Raw genomic sequence first — 5,212 nt, forward strand, 5'->3', positions numbered from 1 at the left:
CATCAATCACGATGGTGTGCTAACCGACAGCAACGCAACCTTCCTAGTGAAGGAAATAAGTCGATTGATGGGAACCAGAGCCCGGGTTTAAACCACAGTGCTCAAGAGCCCATAGCCTGTTCGCGTCAGCCACCTAGTGCCTCCACTAGCAATGCCAAAATCCAATGGCCTATAGGCAATGCAAAAGCTGAATGGGCAAGCCTAGATAGTGACCTGAGTATCATCCTCCGCTCCCGACTCAGAGGGAGTACGGTCAACCAGCTTAGCCTATTTAGTAGTGTGGTATATGAAACATGTCTCGAGAAATTCGGTGCGGTAGAGTCAAAGAACGGAAGGCTAGGAGTAGCGAAGAGACCTAACAGAAGGCAGGTGAGGAAAGGACAACTGCGGACAAACCAGGAAGGAAGGAAGGAAGGAAGGAAGCTCCTGAGTATGAGAAAGCTGGACTAAGAACCCTACTGGACGACATTAAGAAGCAGATACTCGTCCTGTCTCGTGCTGAGAACCAACGGAAGCGACGGAATCGAAAGCGGAAGACCAGGGATGCTTTCTACAAAAACCCGTATGCTTTCGCCAAGTCACTGTAAGCAAGAGCGGTGTTCTGGATGTTCTATTCTGCTCTTCCTACTACTTAGTCCTAATCATTGATTCCATTCTCTTTTCTCTTATTTTCCATTCCGTAATTTACTTTCTTCTTACAACATCATTATCATCGCAAACGTCACGAAAACCATTCCTATCTCCACGCCCCTTCACGTGTTCGAATTAGATTCCACTAACCACATTCCCTAATCTCCACATTAAACTTTGTACTATCACATCCAAGCACGTGATAAAATGCAACGTGTTTACACCAAACCTAATCTAATTTACACCACAGCGATCCCACTGGTTACTATTTCCCTATTCCCATTGGTCACTTTGCAAAAACATCTTACTTGACCACCTGAATGGTGATTTTCGATCCATCCACACTCAATAAAACGTTCTTTCCCATAGCACAATAAACTGAACATTTCAAAACACTCTTTGTGCTGTACTCCTCACTCATCTCGCCTTCACCTATAAGCAATCACAAACCATGAATCAACTGCGCCTCAAGGGCCACGTGCATAACGTAACTCAGATGATGCAGAGCAGATCAGGATCCACGAACTACTTTAACTTTTCGTTGCAAGTTAGTGGCACGCGCAAACGACGAGCCGTCTGTCACGATACTAACAAGCAAGGCCTCATCGCGGGCTTCCAAGACTCCAGACAACCAACCAGTCTTCTCAACATCAGAGAAAAGCCAAGTCTTCTCGACCCCTCCGAACGACATATGATTCTCGGAAAAAAAATCTCGCATTGAACCCGTCAACAACGATGACATAACATTCCAGTACGATGACACTGCATCCACAGAAAACCAACCAGTCCTAACCACCGTTGACAACGTGCGCCTGTTAAACGAAAATCAGTCAAAGGTTACAGTCAAAGGAATCCTCACACTTCGTACCGATTCCATTCGCGACGTCATTATGAAAAACGGCTTTCTCGTTCCCATGCTGGACCGCTGCACCATCACGGACAACTCTGGCACTATTCCCCTGACACTCTGGGGAGACCTCATCAAGCAAGTTGCCAATGAAAACTCTTACTCCATTACGCACGTCCATGTAAAAAAAAAAACGACTCCCAAAAGTACCTGACAACCACTCCGTCCACAACCATCACTCCAGCCGACGAACATTACTCTCCGCCCACCAACGAATTCTTCGACAGTTTGTTTGACGCCAAAATGATCACCGCTGACAAAATTCGCCTCGCAGATACTTTGAAGACCTGGCTTTTCTGCTCTAAATGCCAAAATCTATTAGCTGAAGCAACACCCGCTTTAAACACCGTCCTGAAATGCCCTAATTGCAATACATTTCAACCGGCGTCTTCCTGCAATACCAACGCCTCAGTACGCATCGCCGTACGAGACAACAAGCATGAGCTCCTGTGGCTCAAGGTCTTCACCCCACTTCTTCTAGAAATGCTCAGCCACTCATCCACTGATGTCAACCTCCAGTCCCCCCAAGAAAAAATTTATGAACAACTGTTCCAACTACGAAACACCACCCTCCACTGCAGCAACACCTCAGACATCGTAAAGAGCATTCACTTTGACACCAGCGAAAAAAATTAATCGAAATTCCCTCTTCAATGGCATACAAGAATCGTGAACCGACACACTTTGTAGTAAGTTACAAGTTACGTCAACCTTTTATATTCTACTTAACGCTACTGGAACAGTATTTAACAGTTATGAACACTGTCAAGACGCCAAAACAAATTTTGGAGATCTAAATTTTAATTTTTATATAGCCTCCAATAGCACAACAAAACATTCCAAAATAGACTTTGTGCTATACTCCTCACTCAACTCGCCTTCACCTATAAGCAATCACAAACCATGAATCAACTGCGCCTCAAAGGCTACGTGCATAACATAACTCAGACGATGCAGAGCAGATCAGGATCCACGAACTACTTCAACTTTTCATTGCAAGTTAGTGACACCCGCAAACGACGAACCGTCTCTTACGATACTAACAAGCAAAGCCTCATCGCAGATTTCCAAGACTTCAGACAACCAATCAGTCTTCTCAACATCACAGAAAAGCCAAGTCTTCTCGACCCCGAATATAAGTGCAATGCATTTCAGCCAGCGTCTTCCTGCAATACTAACGCCCCGTTACACATCGCCATACGAAACATGAAAGCACCAACTTCTCCGGCTGAAAGACTTCAGCCACTCATCCACTGATGTCAACCTCCAGTCCTCCCAGAAGAAAATTTATGAACAACTGTTCCAACTACGAAACATTACACTCCACTGCAGCAACACTTCAGAATCGTAAAGAGCATTCACTTTGACACCAGCGAAAACAGTTAGTCGAAATTCCCTCTTAAATGGCACACAAGAATAGTGAGCTGTCACTCTTCGCGGTAAGTTATTAGTTGCGTTTACTTTAATTTTTACGTTACATTGAACACAACCGGAACACTATTTAGCAGTTATGAACACTTCCATGACACGGAACAAATTTCGGAATTTCCGTTTTAAGATATTAAAAATAATTTGTAACATTAAATCACCCATTTGGTTCTCATTAAAACCATGAAAAACATCAATTTTTTGTGTTTAATGCCTCGACATTCTTACAAATCCCAGGCCGAATGTTCCTTTATGGAGGCTCGATAACTATGTCTGACGCCAAACTTTGTCGTTTTTTACCCTTTTTCTTCAACATAACCCGCAAGATACAGCCATGCAAGAAATACGTTTTTCTTGACTTTTAAATAAAAACCAACATTAAAAATATAATTGCACTAACAATTGTTCCTTGGCAGTTCATTTTCCAAATTTCTTTGACAAGTGACTTTCGAAGTTCATTTGAAATTCCCTTATGAATCAAATCGTAAATTCTAATCTTACAGCCAAGCCAAGCGCAACCCTACAGCTACCTTCGGACTCGGAACAAGAAACAGAAAGATAACAATAACCTTCTTGCCCGAAAAGTGACACACTGTACCCAAATGGGTGACTCTAAATACCAATGCACTCAAATTACAGAAAAAAAGGTCACAATTCCCACTGCTAATGAAACTAATACAACCCTCTATAATTCCAAAAACATTGAGTTATTTTGTACGATCAGAAACTGACAAAACAAGTATTTCTTCCTCGTTACAAAACTTCAAGAAAACTTCTTAAAACTTAAACAGGCTCTTCGTAAAACAATCAAAAATGGCTCTTTTCAACGTCACTACAAAACAATCTTCGTCCTAGTAAACCTAGTTCCCAGGATTTCTCATCTTCCCGCACTTCCGGAGCAACAGAAGAGAGACTATAGATCGTTTTCACGTGACGTCATCAAATTCCAAAATCCAAAACTAAAGAGCCACGAAAATTTTTATCCTCATAAGGCATAAGGGGATCTAAACTTAAATCTGTTTACAACTTTTAAGCTCAATAGTGTGCTTGGTTTAGAAACCAGTGCCGTTTGAAGTTCAGAGTTATGTCTGTGGGTGACATACCACTCCGATCGCGTTTGTGGAGAAATATACACTTATCTAATGATTTTTAGCCTTTTTAGGAGTTAAAGTGTTAGGAAAAGTGCTTGTGTAAATGTTTGTTGGTTCAGTTCAGATAATCAGTCACCTAGATAGCCAAAGTTCCAGATGTTTGCACTATTTTCCGGCCGCCATGTTGGTGGAGCACAGAGCTCCACCAACATGGCGGCTCCATACTGGGCTCTGTAAATTTGCGCAAAACATTTCGACGAATATCTGAAGTTTGGGAAAACGCAGAGACCCAAAAATTGGAGACGTTTCTCCTTTACCTGTCTCCTATAATATCAAAATTTCTTGACTTTATCCACTGAATAGTTTTCGATTTATTTTTTCGTTGCGTGACAGTGAAAACCATCTATAGAAAAGCCTAGTCAACTGTCTCTCGGAATCTCGGAGATAACTATTAACTTATGAAAATTTGAGCCGCCCAAGTATGAATGTTGTCTATACTGGCATGCCCCTACAGGAGTTTGGGATGTGTGGTAACCAAAATAAACCAGCAACGATATGATGTTCTGCAGCAATATCCGGCGACAATATTCTGAAAACGACGAACAAAACTCATTATAGGAAAAATCCAAGTTACTGTAGATTGTGTGCCCAATTCTGAAAGCGTTACACCTTGTTGAAAAATCTCCTCAAGAACACGAATGAACAATTGCTCGCCGCGGCGAAAACTGCCTTATGGAAAATCTTTCATCCTAAGCATGTCTTGGACCCCTTAGAAGGGTCCACCTTCGGTAGACAATTTTCCGAACCCCCTTTCACCAAATCCTGGTGCCGCCCAGGCCGCGCCCATGTATTATCCTCTATGTATTTATTTCAGACCTAGTTTTTAGACATTCAACACTAGTATAGAACTTACATGTGTATGTCTGCTGGGGATATTTGTATTTCTCTACTTGCAGCTTCAAGACTTCCTCTGCTGCTTCTATCTTTTCGCGACATTCAGGGTTTTATTCTATTTATCACCAATTTTTCTAGCTGAAGCAAAACACTTCAAAAATATATTGCATACAAATTTGACAGGAACCTTTAAGAGTAAAAATTTGAAAATTCAATTTCTTGTTTATTAATATTATGCTTTTCGAAATCATTGTACTTCTTG

This window comes from Orbicella franksi, chromosome 15 (assembly GCF_964199315.1).
Source record: "Orbicella franksi chromosome 15, jaOrbFran1.1, whole genome shotgun sequence".
Classification (NCBI taxonomy): domain Eukaryota; kingdom Metazoa; phylum Cnidaria; class Anthozoa; order Scleractinia; family Merulinidae; genus Orbicella; species Orbicella franksi.